At 44.3% G+C, this 20,297-nt stretch overlaps 1 long non-coding RNA gene and 1 pseudogene across 1 annotated transcript; one reads left to right on the forward strand and one right to left on the reverse strand.

The window, feature by feature from the left end:
• The first annotated feature begins 5,484 nt into the window (after positions 1-5,484).
• LOC124647532 lies at positions 5,485-5,865 on the forward strand (annotated as a pseudogene).
• A 785-nt stretch (positions 5,866-6,650) lies between these two features.
• LOC124705689 lies at positions 6,651-7,341 on the reverse strand. Its single transcript, XR_007004136.1, has 2 exons — positions 7,237-7,341; positions 6,651-7,005 (listed from the first exon to the last, which is right to left on the reverse strand). It is a non-coding gene; the product is annotated as an uncharacterized LOC124705689 (long non-coding RNA).
• Between the last annotated feature and the right edge of the window lie 12,956 nt (positions 7,342-20,297).

The raw sequence follows: 20,297 nt of genomic DNA on the forward strand, positions 1-20,297 counted from the left end.
GGAGGTCGACGGTGCAGTAGTTGGTGGAGTCCATCGGAGGTGGAGGAGGAGGAAAAGAGAAGGAAGAGGGGAAAGTGAGGAAAGTGAGGAGGAGGTCGACGGTTTGCATTATATATAGGAGATGTTACCGCCGGCGCACCAAGTAGGGTTGTGCGCCGGGGGTATTTTTTCTATTTTTTTCACCCAAATCTTAAATCTCAAAAAAGTCCTGTTTCTGTTTTCCAATTCGAATAGGAAATTTCGAGTAGATCGATTTTGATATAAAAAAGTTTTTCATCGGAGGTCGTATGCAACCAGAAATCCCGTTTTACCGAAAGATGACGCCATTTTGCATAATACATCGAAATTCAAATTTTCAATAAAACTAGATCACATATTACATGGGCATTTCAAAGGATTTTATTTTTTGAATTTTCTATCATTTTCTATTATTTTTTCCAAAACTGAAAAGGCGATTCCCGGGGGGGGGGGGTGGAGAGAAAAATCTAGGCAACTTACCCCCGGCGCACCACCATAGAGGTGCGCCGGGGGTAAGGTGCCCATATTTTCTGTTTCCGGCCAGAACTCTTCGAATTTTATTCCCGGCGCACTAAATTTTCTTGTGCGCCGGCAGTATAGGTTCTTCGCCGGCGCGGCCTAACATGGCTCGCCGGCGGTATTTTGCCACCGGCGCACGTAAATGGTGGTGCGCCGGCACCCTTCCGTGCAGCTATAGCCCTTTTCCTTGTAGTGAGATGAACAACGTGAGCTCATAGGTTGTACTAGTAACAAACATTTTGCAAAAGCAGTTATGCATGGACGACCTAAATTAGAAGGCCTCGTACAGATGACGTCAGATGTAAGAACGGACCGTAGATCAAGTACACAGTTTCAGAGCCAAAGCATTATAAATCTTCGGATCTAAGGAAGAATCTGAATAACGCATGTGATGTACACTTCAACAACAGTGCATGGATGGATGTACAATTGCTTAGTGCAGCAAATCCATGGGTGCAAGAGATATAAAAGGAAAAACAAAACTCGACCTCTATAACTTCGTACAAATAATGTTTCTTAGTTGACCCAGACCTTAATAACTTGATTGCAAGAGATAGTGTTGGCTCTTGGCGCACGGTATTTCACATATAAAGTCCATAATTTATGTCATTTATGATTTATATTACACTGACAAAATAGGCACATAGATGCTCAACTTTGGAAGTGATATTACTTTCAAGCTTGCAGCAACTGACAAAAGGCCAGTGGTCATTTTATATTTTTTGAGCTGAAAACTGCAGGAGAGGGTCCCTATGGTAAAATAGAAAAAACATGTACATGATGAAGGGAAAGAGGATGCACAAAAGGGGTAGCCCAAGAAAATACAAATTGTCTAGTCACGAAATGAGTGGCAGCCTAAGATCTTCCTTCATTCTAGAAAGCAGGACAATGCCCCTTTTGAAAGAGTAGGACAAGGAGCTAAAACTAGGGTTTATACCTTGTTGAATTTTTTTTCCTTTTGCATTCCTTTGCTTACAAATGGACCAAGCAACTGTACCAATGCCCTCAAAGAAAAAGAAGGAAAAAAAGCTAGCCGAAAGTTCTACTAGTGGGAAGTGGCCAACCTGACCAGTTGTTTGTCTTCAACATTTGTTTAGACAATTACAGGCAAATCATCTTATACTGATATATAGAATGAGAACAAAAGCATCAGAATGTACAAGTCCAAGAAGGTCCTCTTCTCAGTTCTTTGTATGATGTTGATGGTTTAGCATAAATGATTGCCGCAGTCAAAGGATGCAATTAACTTTTCTCTCAGTCCTGCCATGTACTTATAGATGTGGCACCAAATAAATTAATCTACTCAATTGCCAACATCAGAAGGAACTTCATCTGTAAAATCAAAGGATCACCAAGGAACCCTTGACAAAAAAGGAATGCTCAAATGAGCATATATTGGAATTGGACTAAAACTGCACCAATTTTCTTCGGACAACCAATTTAATAAACTGGAACCTGGTGTTGGTTGTCTTTTGGCTCCAGGAAAACTCAATGTCTCATGTAAATGTATGCATAATCTGAAGCCCCATGTTCACTCTCAGATCATTCAGAAGCATTCTTGGAAACTCCAAAGTAGCTCATTCTTCTAAAAAAAAGTAGAACATGGTGTCAAATTTATGATTTTTCATATAAAAGTGTTGTTTTTCTGTTCAGTTTCAAACCCAGCTTACATTCCAACTGCCCCGTTATTAAAACAGATGCGGAACATCTTGATAGAGCGCAATGCAAGGACATTGGAGAGCAAGAGCGGCACAATGATTCAAGTGGTGCAACAATTGTGAGAGGAGTTAGGCTGCTGGGAGTTGGCAATGTGTGCGGTGGGTAGCAGTTAGTAGTGTGTCCAGTTAGTGGTGGGTGGCATGACCACATGCAAGAGACACATCTTGTATATGCCCTGCACTTCTGCATCCAATCTTAATGAAAATGATAGGCACCTTTGATTGCTTGTTCTTGAAAAAAAAGATGTTTCTACTTGAATAATCTATACCATGCGAAGTCAAGCAGAGAGTACAACAAAAAGACTAGAAAACTCAAGGAATATGTGCTATGCAGTGTCCTTTTTCCAGAGATGTATGAATATTTCCAAATCTACATTTTAGTGTTGGCCCCAGTAGTGACCTATTGAATTGACGACATAGGTTACTTGTGTCGTTTTAAGCCACCTTAGATATAAAATGAGAAGAACAAGCACACATCAATATTTCAAGTTTGTTATACGTTGAGGTTGCAGTTAAACTATTTATTCTGGATCTTCTGATCCAATGTTCTAAACTAAAATACTAATTACCTCTTGCACAATGCAGCGAGCCCACGGGATGACAGTTTCTGCAGTGATGTATCGACAGTTCTTTTAACTATAGTCAGAAACCTAGTGAACTCTAGTAAAATTTAAGACCACTTCAATTATGTAGAAGTTGTTGTGATCATTGAGTGGGACAAGATTAATTTGCCATCTAACATTTTGGTCAAAGCTTCCTGGAAATACAGAGTATGCTATGATATGACGGTAGCAAGAAGAGTCAGAAATCACAACACCAAGGATCGGTGCAGTACCTTTGAGAGAGCAATAAAATATGAACTCAGTGTGTGTTGAATGATCAATGTAACTTGCAACTCTGGTGTCTATAGTAGGGTCCAGCATGTGAGGGTACAAGCTTATGATAAGGTACATTTTGCATAACTGGTGGAAACTTTGCTCAGCTGCGTTGCTCAACATGTGAATGTTGCAGTATATTATTCCCGGGTAGACAATTCCTCTGCTAACATTGCATATGTTTGATTACTTGGTCTGCAGTTCATCTACTCTAATCTGGATATCATGTCATGGCATGAAACTGAATGGCCCTTTCTGATCAGGCCATCAATGATTACTTTCCACACAATTTCATCAGGATTGTAGTACTCCTACCTAGAGTTTCCGAATATTACTTTAGCCATATTAGCTTGTCCTTCACTAATAAGCCCACAAAGCAGGTGCTGATAGCACATCAGTTGTGGTGCAAAACCATGACCAATCATGGAGCGAAGCAACACCCATGCATACGAATACATTTTCGATTTGCATAAACAAATTATGACAACAGTGTAGATGTCCTCATTCAAAGATATATTATCATCTTTCATACGAGAAACCAACGATGTCACCTCTTTTGATCTTCCATCTTCAGAGAACTTCTCCAGGATTGCAGAATAAGTATTCGTGTTAGGAACAATATTATTCTTATTCATTATCTCAGACAATTCAAAGATGTCAGTAAGCTCTATGGTCTTCCATACACCAGCTACATTCAAAATCACACCCTCTGCTAGTCTCCTTTGTAAGAGATGTCTAAGCAAGATGGTATAAGTAAACTGATTAGGCACAGAAGCAACATTTTCCATATGCTTCAAGATTGAGGCTGCAGAATCTGTCTGACCAATACTTGCATGCCCCTCCATCAAATTATTATACGCAATTGTGTCTACAGTAACCATACTTTTGTTCATCTCACTCAAAACCTTTTCTGCTTCAATAAGTCTTCCTTCATAGCAGTAAGCACGCATAGATGTGGTATAAGTAACTGCATCAGGATCACAACCCAGTGAAACCATTTGACCCCAGATTTTCTTGGCCAATCCGAAGTTTCTCTCCTTGAACAGCTTGTCATCTTCGGATCTAAGGAAGAATCTGAATAACGCATGTGATGTACACTTCAGCAAAGTGCATGGATGGATGTACAATTGCTTGATGCAGCAAATCCATGGGTGCAAGAGATATAAAAGGAAGAACAAAACTTGACCTCTATAACTTGGTACAAATAATGTTTCTTAGTTGACCCAGGCCTTAATAACTTGATTGCAAGAGATAGTGTTGGCTCTTGGCGCACAGTATTTCACATATAAAGTCCAGAATTTATGTCATTTATGATTTATATTACACTGACAAAATAGGCACATAGATGCTCAACTTTGGAAGTGATATTACTTTCAAGATTGGAGCAACTGACAAAAGGCCAGTGGTCATTTTATATTTTTTGAGCTGAAAACTGCAGGAGAGGGTCCCTATTGTAAAATAGGAAAAACATGTACAGAATGAAGCGAAAGAGGATGCACAAAAGGGGTAGCCCAAGAAAATACAAATTGTCTAGTCAGGAAATGAGTGGCAGCCTAAGATCTTCCTTCATTCTAGAAAGCAGGATAATGCCCCTTTTGAAAGAGTAGGACAAGGAGCTAAAACTAGGGTTTATACCTTGTTGAATTTTTTTCCTTTTGCATTCCTTTGCTTACAAATGGACCAAGCAGCTGTACCAATGACCTCAAAGAAAAAAGGAAAAAAACTAGCCAAAAGTTCTACTAGTGGGAAGTGGCCAACCTGACCAGTTGTTTGTCTTCAACATTTGTTTAGACAATTACAGGCAAATCATCTTATACTGATATATATGAGATACAACTTTTACTATGGTTGGAGAATTTAGGAGCCGTTCAAGCCAGTTAATCCAACGGTGAAAAAAATAGTAGTACTGAAAAGTACAGGAAAAAAAGTACTAGAAAGTACTGAAAAGTACTAGAATTATTCGTTTATTTTAATTTCATAGAAGGGCAGTTAAGTAACTTCGCGTTCAGATTGCATCCCTCACCTTTCCGACTTCAACTCTCTGGCCGCCGCCTTGTCCCATTCCCGCGTGGCCGTCGTGACGCACGCGCCCTCTTCTCCTCACCCACTGCCACCCCCTCCGCACCGACATACTGCTTCGCCGCCCGCCCGTCCGCGCTCGCTCACCACCGCCATCTCCTAGCCCCTGCAAAATGTCCCCTTTCCCGGCAGCCCTCACCGGCCACCACTCCGGCACCGTGTTGGCCGGTGGCCGCGCCTTGTGCCGCGCCGTGCAGCTCCGCACGGGATTCATTCCCCAGTACGACGTGCTCCACACGCACCTCCCCGTTCGCGAGAGGCTCGCCTTCCGCGGCATGGTGCGGCTCCCCACCTCTGTCCTCAACTCGGCCAAGCTCGTGGCCGCCGAAGCCTTGATCGCCGAGCTCGGCCATCGGCGCGTGCGCCGACACCATTGTGGGCAACACGTTTGTGCGCGGCGTGTCCGGCAGCGAACGGAGCGCGTGAGCATTGGGCACAAGCTGCTGGTGAACCCGAGCCTGCTAGTCCTCGACGAGCCCACCTCTGACTCCACCGCCGCGTCCCGCCTCGTATCCACGCTCTCGGTGCTGTCACGCACGGGGCGCACAGTATTGCTGTCCATGCTCCGGCCATCGAGCCGCGTCTACCGAAAGTTCGACTCGGTGCTGCTGCTCGCCGAGGGGAGCCACCTCGCCGCCGGCGTGAGCTCCGATTGAGTGCGCCAGGCCGGAGTGGTGGCGGGCCATCAAGCGCCTGCGCCTGCGCGGCTCCGTTCAGCGCGCCAAGCTCGACGGCGGTAATCCTTGTCTTGCATACCGAATCTGTGTGTTTCTTAGAGTGAAGCCTTGATTAGCTAACACCAGTTGGTTATACGCTGAAGATGCTGTAGAGTTGATGAACCGATTGCCAAATGAGCCTGTTCCTGAACGACTAACTTATGATCGATCAAATTTCGATATTTCAAAATGTTCATAGCTCTACAGTGTTACACATGTCCATTACTGTTGTTTTTTCATGTGGCTCTGTAGTCCTTAACCAACTACCAGATGACAAACACAATTCAAAAGAAATTCAAGGTTTCTACAGCCCAGCTGCTATACCAGTCATGCCCTTACCAATCACTGACGCTATTTCTTATTGTTCCATTACTTGATGGATTTTTGACTAACCAAAATGTCTTTTCTTTCAATTACACATATCAAGTTGTGGTAAGTTGCGAAGCAGCTTTTTCAGACTTATTTTGATGTTGTTTAATCTGATTATGTGTGGTTGTTGCTCCTCATCATCAATCTGTCTCACCAGGACAACAAATGGTAAATGTTCACCATTTTACACGCGTAGCTATGACAAGGATAGCTGCAATTGTCTGAAACAGATATTTCTGCATGTTAAACCTCTGTGTGTGATCAGTGTGCTCTTCAAATTCGGATAGATTGCATTGCTCTGATCTAGATGAAGATATCTGAAACAATTGACTGAAATTAAAATTTAACAACACTCGTGATCAGTTCGAACTTCAAATTACAAGTATCTCGCTAATTTGAGAAAACTGCAGAACATAAGTATAGCCATAGATTGAAGAACATGACTGTTCAGATAACAAGTTTAGGCATGCCAACTTCAGTATTTGTATCAAACAAAGCCTCTGATGTTTTAAAAAAAATATCCACTTCAACAATTAAAGATGAAGTTGCAATAAAATTGTCCAGTGGCGCATGTGGCATCATGTCAGTCCACTACTGTTCGAGAAGATAGCGCCTCCTCCCAGGTACATCGACCACTAGGGATCCCACCTTCCCACAACCTGCGGCGGAGAGCTAGGAATCGTCCTAGAGCTGGAGCTAGCGATCAGCAACCTGGCGTCAGGACAAAAAAACAAAAACAAATGCATGCATCAGGCCAAGAGAGCAACTTGCCCACAAACCTTGGATAAACCGATAACGGACGAATTAAGACTTAGCACTTCAGTCTGATAGAAGAACATGGTCCCAAGTACAAACGGTATGACATCATAAGACACTGAAAACCACTGATAGCGCTTTGACTTGTTTGCGGATGCTGAAGACCACTGATGTATTAGTAGCTACCTTTGGGAGTTTGAGGGAGCTCTCAGGTATAGCCACAGTAAGAGCATCTCCAGTCGCGACTCCAAAGGTCCCCCAAAGGGAATTGGGGCACGCCGGACACTAAACCCCCCCCCCGGCCGTGCGCTCCAGAGGCCGCTTCGGTCCTGACGTGCCCCAAATATGTCCGACGTCTCCAGCCCATCCCCTATATATAGATGCTCTAATGAAGTACTGTAGCATGAGAAGGATTGCGAAAAACAGAAACAAGGCCTTGGAAAACTAGGTCATATACACAAATTTACACTTAAAGTAAGTAGAAATAAGAACTAATAGATCATGACATAGTGCAAAACATATCTACTTTATTTTCCCAAGAGCAAGTATTTGATAGAACAGTATTCAACAACTCCCCAAATGACAAAGGGCCCAACTATTTATTGGACTTCGATTGTAAATGGCGAATCATTATTTATAGAATGGAAGAATCATCAACTGAACCACTGACACTCCAGATCATACTATCATGTATTTATAGAGGTTGCTCTGATGTCAGTTATTCTTCACCGGTTAACTGAAAATAGTTCATAGGAATACTGACATTGTTCTGAAATCGTGTTCCTTTTTTTCCCAGGGAAGAAAATATTTCTTAATGCTAGATTTAAGATTGGATGACAAAAGCATAAGTAACTGCAGGTGTTGCTTGCAGAATCAAGAGAGTCAATTCATACATTTGCTAAACATGTGCAAAGTAATAAATAAAACTGGCTGTTCGCAAAAAGTCGAGATACAACAGTTCAGAGACTTTTAATAACACAATTTAGCATCATATAACCTTTGACAACATATGTGAAATAATCATCCAGGATTATAAAAAAATTATCTAACACAAAGCCCAATGTGTAGAGAGCTGTAGTTAACAAGGTTCTTCTAGATTGTTGTTATATCTAGAGATTGCTTTTATTCTAACCTGAAAACATGTTTGTGCAGCGCTACATGGTCACTCCAAGTTTAACTGAATTATAGTTTCAGTTGATGGATGATAACAAGAAAATGGGCTCTGATTATTGTTTCTTGTCGTTTCATAGAGTACGTGTATTCAGATGTTTCCTGTAAGAAAATACTAACATTCCTATGATTGTAAGAGATGTCTAAGCTCTATGGTCTTCCATACACCAGCTACATTCAAAATCACACCCTCTGCTAGTCTCCTTTGTAAGAGATGTCTAAGCAAGATGGTATAAGTAAACTGATTAGGCACAGAAGCAAAATTTTCCATATGCTTCAAGATTGAGACCGCAGAATCTGTCTGACCAATACTTGCATGCCCCTCCATCAAAGTATTATACGCAATTGTGTCTACAGTAACCATACTTTTGTTCATCTCACTCAAAACCTTTTCTGCTTCAATAAGTCTTCCTTCATTGCAGTAAGCACGCATAGATGTGGTATAAGTAACTGCATCAGGATCACAACCCAGTGAAACCATTTGACCCCAGATTTTCTTGGCCAATCCGAAGTTTCTCTCCTTGAACAGCTTGTCAATTACAATGGTATAATTGACCGTCGTGGGCTTCACACTCTCTTTTAGCATCTTATCTATAAAGGACAGGCCTTCTTTTGACCCCTTTCATCTTGCACAGGTTTTCTATGAATGGACTGTATGTGTAGGTATCTGGTGTGAAACCTGCTGAGACCATCTTTTCCAGTAATGACCATGCAACATCAACTTAATAATCTTTGCATAACCCGTATATTAATGAATTAAATGTCACCAGATTAGGTTTAGTGCATTTATCTCCAAGGCTATCAAAAAGCAAGCTTGGTCGATTCTGCCATCCTTGCAGAGAGCATCCAGCAAAGCATTGTAAGTATACTCATCGGGAACGTTGTGGCCGCGCTTGCCGCCAACGTTGATCTTTCCGAGATACACATTTCGATATGACCGTTAGGCGGATTTCAGGCGACCTAGAAGACTCCGATGGCGATCGGGCCATCTCGTCGCCGGCGGGGAGTCAGGAGGCTCGCGATGAAGATGGCTCGCCGGAGTGGCTTCGGGGTAGTCGTTTCTGGCTCCTCCATGAGTCCGAAGACGAGGAAGAAGAGGTCGGGCCTGGAAGGTTCGTCGGCTACAGAATACATGGACTCCACGTTGAAGTACCTCTGTCACACGTCACCGTCGACAAGTGACAGCGACATCGCTGAAGACTCGATGGATCTAGCGCGGCGTACACTCAAAAGGATCAAGAAGAGGGATGAACAGGGGATGGCGACCAAAGCAGCAATGGCGCTGGCATCTCCAGAAGGTACGTGCTCGTCGTCTCCTCTGTTGTTGGGCAGGCGATCTGATAAGTTTAAGGCTATCATCAAGCCAGTTTTGGAGCCGTTGTTTTATCTGGATAGCACCGACGGATGGACGGTGGTTCGCCGGAGATGTTGGTCGCCGGTGATCACCTGTAAGTCCCGTGATCCGAAATTTTCGGAATGTTTAAAAAGTTCCCGTTTGAACCTGGCAAGGATGCGGGCTAGCCCAAAAGAAAAACTTTCTCGGTGTATCTCTGTGAGGAATCATCGATCGACTGAAGGGCGATCGAACGGTGACGTTGGGCCACGACAAGCAAAGGTTTTTTTTTTTTTTTGAGAGCAACCACATATTCCATTAATGAAAAATCAAGTTACATGAAGCAACACATGTGGAAACTAAAAGACAAACCGGGATAAAATGATTATCCTGAATTTGCAGATAAAATCCTAAAAGATCGAGAAATACAAAACGATCCCTAGGGTTTCCTGCAACCACCGTAGCCAGCGGCCGCCGTCCAATTCCAACGCCGTCGAGACGAACGCAAGAAGAGACGCCGAGCCTCCACCATTGCAAGATCCAAAAGAGCACCATCGCCAACGAGGCTTTGTGAGTCGATGAACAGGCCTCGCTGTAAGCGGCGAGGCACATGTCGCCGTGGCACGTCAACCGGGGACGTCCCCGTGCTGTCTTGGACCAAGATACGCCGCCTCCCATCGACGAAGTCAGAGAAGAACGGCATATCCACCACCTCTGAACCAACATATTCGCTCCAGAAGAACCACCTCGCCCCGGCCCCCAGCGCCGTCGTGGACAACGACAAACGCCAGTGACACGTCGAGAAACAGATCTCGCCAGATCTAAAGAACGGCGAGAAGACCAAGCTGCCGACCTGAAAGATCGACAAGCACACGTTGCCAACAACTCCGAGACGCCGCCGTGAAGGTCACCGCCGGTGTGGGAGTGGAGTTGAGGCAGATTTATTTGCCCGGGCGCCGCTCCCACCACCCCAACGACGCACCACAGCAGACAAGCCCAAACTACAAAACGGAGGAGGAACGAGGTCCCCTCCCCCTCCTGCCGCCGGAGCGGCAAGCGGAGGGAGAGGGGCCCAGAGCTCACGCCGGTGGAGATGGGATCTGGCCGCCGCCGCCTGGGAGAGACGAGCAGGGACAAAACGTTGTTGTGCCTACGACAAGCAAAGGTTGGATCTACTGTCGTTGGACACGCGTTCCGGGGTTTGTTAGGGTTGGCGTGGCAAAAGGCCGAGACGGGCGAACCAGTTGTGCGGCGGCAGGACTTGTCGAGCGACATGAATGGTGATGCGGGTCAAGGCGGATTCAACCCTGGCCGTGGCGGCTTCAACGTCAGCCATGGAGGCCACCAGGGACGGGGAGGTTTCCTGGGAAGAGGCGGCTTCCAGGGACGCGGTGGGTACCAAAGCCGAGGCGGCACTTCTGCGCGTGGACGCCAAGGCATGGGCGCTAGCCGTGGAGGCTATGGGTACGGTGCTGCTCGAGGATACCAAGGTAATGCCGCTAATGCCACCAATTCTGGTTCTGTTTTGGGTACTGGACGCAATTTTGTTCAAGGGGAAGCTAGCAACTCTGGAGGTATGAGTAATGGAAACAACCAAGATAATTGGGAAGGCAATAACGGATTTCAGCGTAATTCTAGTTACAATATGGGGAACAACTATGGGTATGGAGGGAATCACCATCGTTGGAACGCAGCTCGTGGTGGAGGATATCAGTATCGTCCTCGAGAAAATGTGAATGGCATGCAGGCTCAGAGTGCTATAGATGCAGATCTTCTCCATCAAACGGTGCAAGCGATCATCGCAGCAGTCACGGCAACCACCAAAGTTACTGAACCAACTCAGAGTGTACCTTTTACTATTGCAAATCCTGAAAATGTTGTAGGGGCTTCGGATCAGCAGGTAATGGCTCCGGTTGCGGTGCCCAAGGTAGTGCCACAGTCGACACAGGGAGCCCAAGATACACAGGTGGCAGGAACTAAAGGTAAAGAGAATGAGGGCCAAGGCCCTCCAAAGAAAATAAAAAGATGACAAAACAGGGTGCTTTCGATGCAAACAACATGGACATTATATTGATGACTGTCTTACTCCTTTTTGTGATCTATGTGAGTCAGTTAATCATACAGCTTCTGGTTGTCACCTTTTGCATGCTCCAAAGCCTACTGCAATTTTACATGGTTATGCAAATGAGGCTCTAATGTTCTTTGAGCTTTCTTGTGGTGCTTTTAAGTCCAAGGTCGAAAACCCAAAGCTAGCCAAAGTTACTCTTGATGGTGATGCTATGACTATTCCTAAGATTATTGATCTACTAAAGAAGATAGTTCCATATGATAAGTTCCATTGGGAGGTTTTTCATATCAAAGAAACATTTACAGGGTTAAGCTACCAAGTAAGAAGGAGGTCCAAAGATTGAAGAATTTTGGTACTTATATTTGCACAGACAGGGAATCTTGCTTAACTTTTGATCGCTGGTCTTCTTTGTAGGAACCATTGTATTCATTGCCAGAAGTTTAGGTTCGTGTATCTGGTTTACCAAGTGACATTAGATCGGACTACTTATCCTTATGGGGAGTGGGAATCCTTTTTGGAAAGACTCTGGATGTCGATATGGCATATACTAGACACAACAAGGTTCTTAGGACCAAGATTGGGTGTTTGGACCGTACTCTCATTGCTGCTAACAGTGATGTTTTCATTAGACGGGGTTTTTTCAAGTTGCATTTTGAGGTTGAGACAGTTAGTGGGGTTCAAGAGGTGAATATGGTTGATGCTAATAACGGCAATGATGTGAATGGGGATGCAAATAAGGGCTAACATAACAATGGGGGAGGTAATGATATGGAGATGGACCCAAAAGGTTCAGATGGAGGAGCTACTCTAAATAATATTGAGCAAAGTGGGCAATATGAGAATAATGGGGTGGATGGGATGCAATTACAAGCTAACCAATTTAAGGAGATTAGAGTTGGATCTATCAATGTACAATATAGCCCTAAAGGTATTCCCTCATCTGCACCAATTTTGGCTGAAAAAATCAAGTTTATAACATATTATCTCATGTTGATTTTTTGGGGCTAAAAGACAATTTATGTGATGCTTTTAATGCAGATTTGGCTCCCTGGAGATCCACCTTGGGATTGCCCCAGGTGGGAATCTCCACATCACGATTGGGACATGGCAGACCCGGTGTGCAGGGGACAGTAGCTGCCCCCATGCTGCTGGGGCTGACCATCCAGGTGCGCAGCAGCAGCTGCAGCAAACGCTCACCAGGAGCGTCGGCCAATGCGATACAACCACGAGGGAACGCGTCAGCCAAGGTGAGCTCAGCGCGGTGGTGGAATCTGCAGCTGGCCAGAGGGATGCTGCCACGCGTGCGTGCATGGGCCAAGACGGGGACAATGCGGCCGTGTACCCGCAAGCTGCCACTACACTGCCTGTCGTGCAACAAGGTTCGTTGTTGGATGACGGCAGCCATACCAGCGCATAGTAGGCTAGGCAGGCAACTTCTTTGGTTTTCCGTATGTGCATGTTGCAGAGGCCGATGCTCAGGCGGGATCCGGTGCGGACGAAGGGAGTGCAGCGACTAGGAGTGTGGTGCGTGGGAAGGTGCAGAGAATCCGAGAGCAAGTGGAGGGGGCAAGTGGACATGAGCCACCATCGGCTTCACACGGTTTCGAGGCGGATGCTGCCATCAGTGCTACAGGCATGCCAATGATTGGCCAGGTGGGGATCAGTGCTTTGGGATCCTCTGTGGTTGAATCAGGTAGAGGAATTGGTATGGCCTCTACACCCGGTTTTTTAAATTCTGGTTTACAAAATAATATGACTGTTTTTCCAAATGAGTTGTCAAATTATGTGATTAAGCGAACTGTTACTTGTGATACAGATATTGAATTGAACTTTGACCGGGAGGTGTCGTTGGATGCTTCGGTGAAGGAGAAAGGGAACGAAACGAGTGTAGAGGATGGGACAAATGATCTTCAAAGCTCGATGGGGATTGCCCCATCGATGAAGATGAAAGGTAAGTCCTCTATTTCGTTTCAGTCTTCCTCCAGTCATACTAAAACGTCTCTATCCTTATCTCTGATTGAGAGTTCATATAATGTGATAGTGCCACCCACATTGGATGAGGTTATTGCATTTGGAGGCATAGCTAAGGCGTCAACTGGAGTGAGGTCCAGCTCTCGATTGGAGGGCCAGCTTGATGTGGATATGCTTCAGATGGACAAAGCAATGAGACAGGCACAGATGTGTGAGGCTTCTTGCAGTTCAGGTAAACCTTCAGCTCCTAATTTCTCCATTATGAATATTCCGGATGAGGAAATAGTTCATAGAGCAAATCGTTTAGGAGTTTCTCTAGGTCTATCGGAGGGGGGGTGGCAAGGTCTATTAAAGGCATTAGGTTATTAGAAGAAGAACGTATTCTCACAATGTTGCAAAAAATACGAATGAAACGGACATTGAAGGAGAGGGGTTGTCTTCTCTTGTCATGTCAAAAGTCTCTAATCTGTGTGAGGATCTAGTAGAGGAGGATGATTTCTCTTTGGGATGTGATGATCATGTGAATCAATTAGAGACGGTTGTGAAGGTTAAGAAAACTAGGCAAAGGAAGGTTTATGATACTAAAAATATTCGCAAGGGCAGTAGGAAACGAGTTAAAAAACAGTTTTCTTAAAGCAGAATATAAAAGGTTTAAATTGGAACCCTGGAGGTTTTGGAGATACGGCTAAACATTTGTTTGTCTAAGAGGTGATTAGGGAGCATAAGTTAGACTTCATAGCGTTATTGGAGACTGGAAGAACCAATTTCTCTATACCCTTTTTGAACCAACTAGCAGCGGGATATAATTTTTCCTGGTTTTGTTTACCACCTCATGGCTGTTCTGGAGGTATTCTAGTGGGAATAAATTCATATACGCTTAAGGTGTTAAAGGTTAGCATAGGTGACTTTTGTGTAAAGCTACATATTAAATGTAAGCGAGATGGTTTTGAATGGCTTATGGTGCCAGTCTATGGGCTGCCCAAGATGCGCACAAAGCGGAATTTTTGGCATAATTAGTAAGGACATGTGAATCTGAAACATTACCTATATTGGTAGGGGATGATTTCAATATTATGAGAAAGAGAGAAGAAAAAAATAATGATAACTTTAGGGCATGTTGGCCTTTTGTTTTTAATGCAATCATAGATCATTTAAATCTACGTGAAATTGCTATGTCGGGGAGACAATTTACATGGGCAAGTCGGTGTAATGAACCCACATATGAGAAGTTAGATAGAGTTCTAGCATCCATATCATGGGAACAAAAATTTCCACTTGTCACTGTCCGGGCACTACCAAGAGAGGATTCGGATCACACTCCGATACTTATTGATTCGGAAATAAAAGCTCATTTGGGGAAATTTTCTTTTGAGTTATTTTGGTTGAGACAGGAAGGTTTTTATGATATGATAGCAAAGGAATGGAATTCGGTGTTGCAGGGAGAAAATCCTATGGAAGTTTCGTTGAATAAGTTGAGACATATTAGAAGATTTCTGAAAGGGTGGGCGAAGAACCAAAGTGGAAAATATAAAAAAGAAAAAGAATTTTTTTTATCTATTATTGATCTTTTGGATGTGAAAGCGGAAACAACTTCTTTGAATTCGAATGAAAGGGAGGAGCTTAAAAAAGCAAATGAGAGATTAAATAAATTGAGAAGGGATGAGGAGTCTAAATAGGCTCAACGAGCGAAAGTTAAACATATCCAAGAGGGAGGAAATACTACGAAGTATTTTCACTTAATTTCAAATGGTAAACATAGGAAAAAGAAAAATTTCCAGTTAGAACAACAAGCAGGAACTATAGTAGGAGAAGATAATCTAAAGGTTTATATTACGGAGTTTTATAAAAATTATTTGGGGCAACGACACCAAGTAATTTATCCTTAGTGGAGGATAGGATACAAGATATTCCGCAAATCTCATCGCCTAAAAATGGCATCTTGACAGCTCCTTTTCGGAAGAGGAGGTGTTTGAGGCAATCTCACGGATGGAACTAAATAAAGCTCCTGGCCCAGATGGTTTTCCGGTGGAGTTTTATCAAAAAAATTTGGAAGTAATAAAGATGGATTTAATGGCGCTTTTTGCTCAGTTTAGTAGCGAGGATTTGCCTCTCTATAAACTTAATTTTGGCGTAATTACATTGCTTCCCAAAAAATAAGATGCAGTACAAATTCAGCAATATAGACCTATTTGTTTGCTAAATGTATGTTTAATTTTTTTTACAAAGGCCGGTACTAATCGAATAACGGGGATTGCCCCAAGAATCATTAAACCAACACAATCTACTTTTATACCGGGTAGAAATATTTTGGAAGGGGTGGTTATTCTACATGAAACAATTCATGAGTTACACAATAAGAAAATGGATGGGGTTTTATTTATAATTGATGTCGAAAAGGCTTATGATAAGGTCAAATGGCCTTTTTTACAACAAACGCTGAGAATGAAGGGTTTTGCTCTGGAGTGGATTAGAATTGTTCAGCAGTTTGTGCAAGGGTGAAGTGTGGGGGTCAAGGTTAATGATGACATTGGTCATTATTTTCAGACCAAAAAAGGGTTGTGCCAAGGGGATCCTCTATCACCAATGCTTTTTAATATTGTAGTGGACATGCTTGCCATCCTAATTCAGCGTGCTAAAGAAGATGGTCAAGTAGGAGGACTTATTCCTCATCTTGTTGAGGGTGGTATCTCGATACTACAATACGCTGATGATACGATCCTGTTTTTAGAACATGATTTATAAAAGGCGGTCAATATGAAATTAATTTTATGCCTGTTTGAAGAGCTTTCGGGTCTGAAAATTAATTTTCATAAAAGTGAGATTTTTTGTTTTGGAAAGGCCAAGGATGAGGATGACCAATATAGACAGATCTTTGGATGTGACGCTGGGTCACTCCCCTTTAGATACTTGGGTATTCCAATTCATTATAAAAAGCTCAGGAGTTCTGATTGGTATCCAGTGGAAACCCGATTTGAGAGCAAGTTGGGATGCTGGAAAGGCAAATTATTATCCTATGGTGATAGGTTAGTCCTTATCAATTCAGTCTTAACTAGCTTACCAATGGTTATGCTGTCTTTCCTATAGAAGATACCCATTGGGGTAAGGAAACGTTTGGTGTTGGGGGGATGACCCCCGGTATGCCAAAGGTATGCCAAAACCGGATGGTTTAGGCCATCAAGATACCGGTTTAATGTTTACACCGGAGCACGAAGTTAAGGATTTGGCTAAGTGAAGCTAAGCCGGTATCCCCAGAAGAGGTATACCGGAACCGGATAGAAAAGACACCGGGCTACCGGTAAGAGGTGCACCGTAGCACGTCGGTAGGACTGGTCAAAGATTCTCTCCAGAGCTAGAGGACAAAGATGAGCTAAGCAAAGTAGCTTTAAACGAAGGCCTGACGATAAAGAAGAGGATGACGATGAAAGAAGCCGGAGGACGTCAGCCTCCGTGATTAAAGAAGACCCCGGTGTCATCTATGATTAAAGTAACTTTGTAAAGTAGTTTGTCTAGTCAAAGATGCCATTAGGGTTTCTAGGGTTTCTTCCCCTGTAAGCCACCCTCTCCCCTATATAAGGAGAGGGGGTAACCCCCTTCACGGGCACGACGCACACACGTACGCATAAGTGAGCCCTTGTACTCAGAAACTTGTAACATGTGGAGATCAATAAAGAAGATGATCTAGAGCGAGTTCTTCCTTATGTCGTTCTTCTTCTACCTCTAGCCTTGGCTAAGATCTTGAGGAAAGCATCCGGAAGTTCATCCCACCTAGTCATAAACCCTCCCCCGAATCCTCTAGCGTCCATTCGGCCCCATCTTAAGACATCTTATGGCATATGTCTGTTCCCCACGACGACAGTTGGCGCCCACCGTGGGGCATGAAGTGGCGCTTGCTGGAGTTCATATTCGGGCGGGCATCCTCGAGGTCGCCGGCGAACGGACGGTGTCTGCGCTCGTCCAGCGCCTCTACTCCATGGACTTCATCAACGACAACGCGGGCTGCTTCGCCAATGGCGGCATCTTCCCCAAGAACGGCCGCATCATCGAGTTCGGCAGCCACCGCGTCTACTTCGGCACCGTCCCTGTGCGCCAGCGCCTCTCGCCGGTGCTGGTGGCACCGAACCCGCCAAGGTGGCTCTGTGCTGGCCGCGCCGCCGGCAGCGTCGAGGTGATGATGACCGGCGCAGTCGGCGCAGGCAAGGAGGCTGTGGATGAAGGTGCTGGCCGTGCGGCTTCGACCCGTGCGGCCAAGCCACCGCTGGAGCGCGACGCTGGCGCTGCGGGGGCATCTTCCGCACCACCGGAAACACCACTCCAAGCGGCGATGAACGTGCTGGCAACGCCCATCGCGCAGAACATCGACCCGGCAGCGGCTCAGGCGGAGCCGGAGGCTGATGGCGTGTATTTCACACGTTCGTTGGGCAACCCCAAGAGGAAGGTATGATGCGCACAGCAGCAAGTTTTCCCTCGAAAGAAACCAAGGTTTATCGAACCGGGAGGAGCCAAGAAGCACGTTGAAGGTTGATGGCAGCGGGATGTAGTGCGGCGCAACACCGGAGATTCCGGCGCCAACGTGGAACCTGCACAACACAACCAAAGTACTTTGCCCCAACAAAACAGTGAGGTTGTCAATCTCACCGGCTTGCTGTAACAAAGGATTAACCGTATTGTGTGGAAGATGATTGTTTGCAGAGAAAATAGTAAAACAAGTATTACAACAGATTTGTATTTCAGTATTAAAGAATGGACCGGGGTCCACAGTTCACTAGAGGTGTCTCTCCCATAAGATAAAAGCATGTTGGGTGAACAAATTATAGTCGGGCAATTGACAAATAGAGAGGGCATAACAATGCACATACATGACATGATAAGTATAGTGAGATTTAATTGGGCATTACGACAAAGTACATAGACCGCCATCCAACCGCATCTATGCCTAAAAAGTCCACCTTCGAGTTATCATCCGAACCCCTCCAGTATTAAGTTGCTAAACAACGGACAATTGCATTAAGTATGGTGCGTAATGTAATCAACAACTACATCCTCGGACATAGCGCCAATGTTTTATCCCTAGTGGCAACAAGCACAACACAACCTTAGAACTTTCTCATCACTGTCCCGGTGTCAATGCGAGCATGAACCCACTATCGAGCATAAGTACTCCCTCTTGGAGTTAAAAGTAAAAACTTGGCCGAGCCTCTACTAGAAACGGAGAGCATGCAAGATCATAAACAACACATGTATAATAACTTGATAATTAACATGACATAGTATTCTCTATCCATCGGATCCCGACAAACACAACATATAGAATTACGGATAGATGATCTTGATCATGTTAGGCAGCTCACAAGATCCAACAATGAAGCACAATGAGGAGAAGACAACCATCTAGCTACTGCTATGGACCCATAGTCCAGGGGTGAACTACTCACTCATCACTCCGGAGGCGACCATGGTGGTGTAGAGTCCTCCGGGAGATGAATCCCTCTCCGGCAGGGTGCCGAGGAGATCTCCGGAATCCCCGAGATGGGATCGGCGGTGACGGCGTCTCAGTAAGGTTTTCCGTATCGTGGTTTTTTCGCCTCAGGGGTTTCGCGACGGAGGCTTTAAGTAGGCGGAAGGGCAGGTCAAGGGGCGTCACGAGGGGCCCACACTATAGGTCGGCGCGGCCAAGGCCTGGGCCGCGCCGCCCTATAGCCTGGCCACCTCGTGGCCCCCACTTCGTGTGTTCTTCGGTCTTCTGGAAGCTCCGTGGAAAAATAGGCCCCTGGGTTTTCGTTTCGTCCAATTCCGAGAATATTTCGTTACTAGGATTTCTGAAACCAAAAACAGCAGAAAACAGGAACTGGCACTTCGGCATCTTGTTAATAGGTTAGTTCCAGAAAATGCACTAATATGACATAAAGTGTGCATAAAACATGTAGGTATCATCAATAATATGGCATAGAACATAAGAAATTATCGATACGTCGGAGACGTATCAAGCATCCCCAAGCTTAGTTCTGCTCGTCCCGAGCAGGTAAAACGATAACAAAGATAATTTCTGAAGTGATATGCCATCATAACCTTGATCATACTATTTGTAAACATATGTAGTGGATGCAGCGATCATAACAATGGTGATGACATGAGTAAACAAGTGAATCATATAGCAAAGACTTTTCATGAATAGTACTTCAAGACAAGTATTAATAAGTCTTGCATAAGAGTTAACTCATAAAGCAATAAATCAAAGTAAAGGTATTGAAGCAACACAAAGGAAGATTAAGTTTCAGCGGTTGCTTTCAACTTGTAACATGTATATCTCATGGATAATTGTCAACATAGAGTAATATAACAAGTACAATATGCAAATATGTAGGAATCAATGCACGGTTCACACAAGTGTTTGCTTCTTGAGGTGGAGAGAAATAGGTGAACTCGACTCAACATAAAAGTAAAGAGAATGGTCCTTCAAAGAGGAAAGCATCGATTGCTATATTTGTGCTAGAGCTTTTATTTTGAAAACATGAAACAATTTTTTCAACGGTAGTAATAAAGCATATGAGTTATGAAAGTTATATCTTACAAGTTGCAAGTCTCATGCATAGTATACTAATAGTGCCCGCACCTTGTCCTAATTAACTTGGACTACCGGATCTTTGCAATGCACATGTTTTGACCAAGTGTTACAATGGGGTACCTCCATGCCGCCTGTACAAAGGT

The sequence above is a fragment of the Lolium rigidum genome, chromosome 4 (assembly GCF_022539505.1).
Source record: "Lolium rigidum isolate FL_2022 chromosome 4, APGP_CSIRO_Lrig_0.1, whole genome shotgun sequence".
Lineage (NCBI taxonomy): Eukaryota > Viridiplantae > Streptophyta > Magnoliopsida > Poales > Poaceae > Lolium > Lolium rigidum.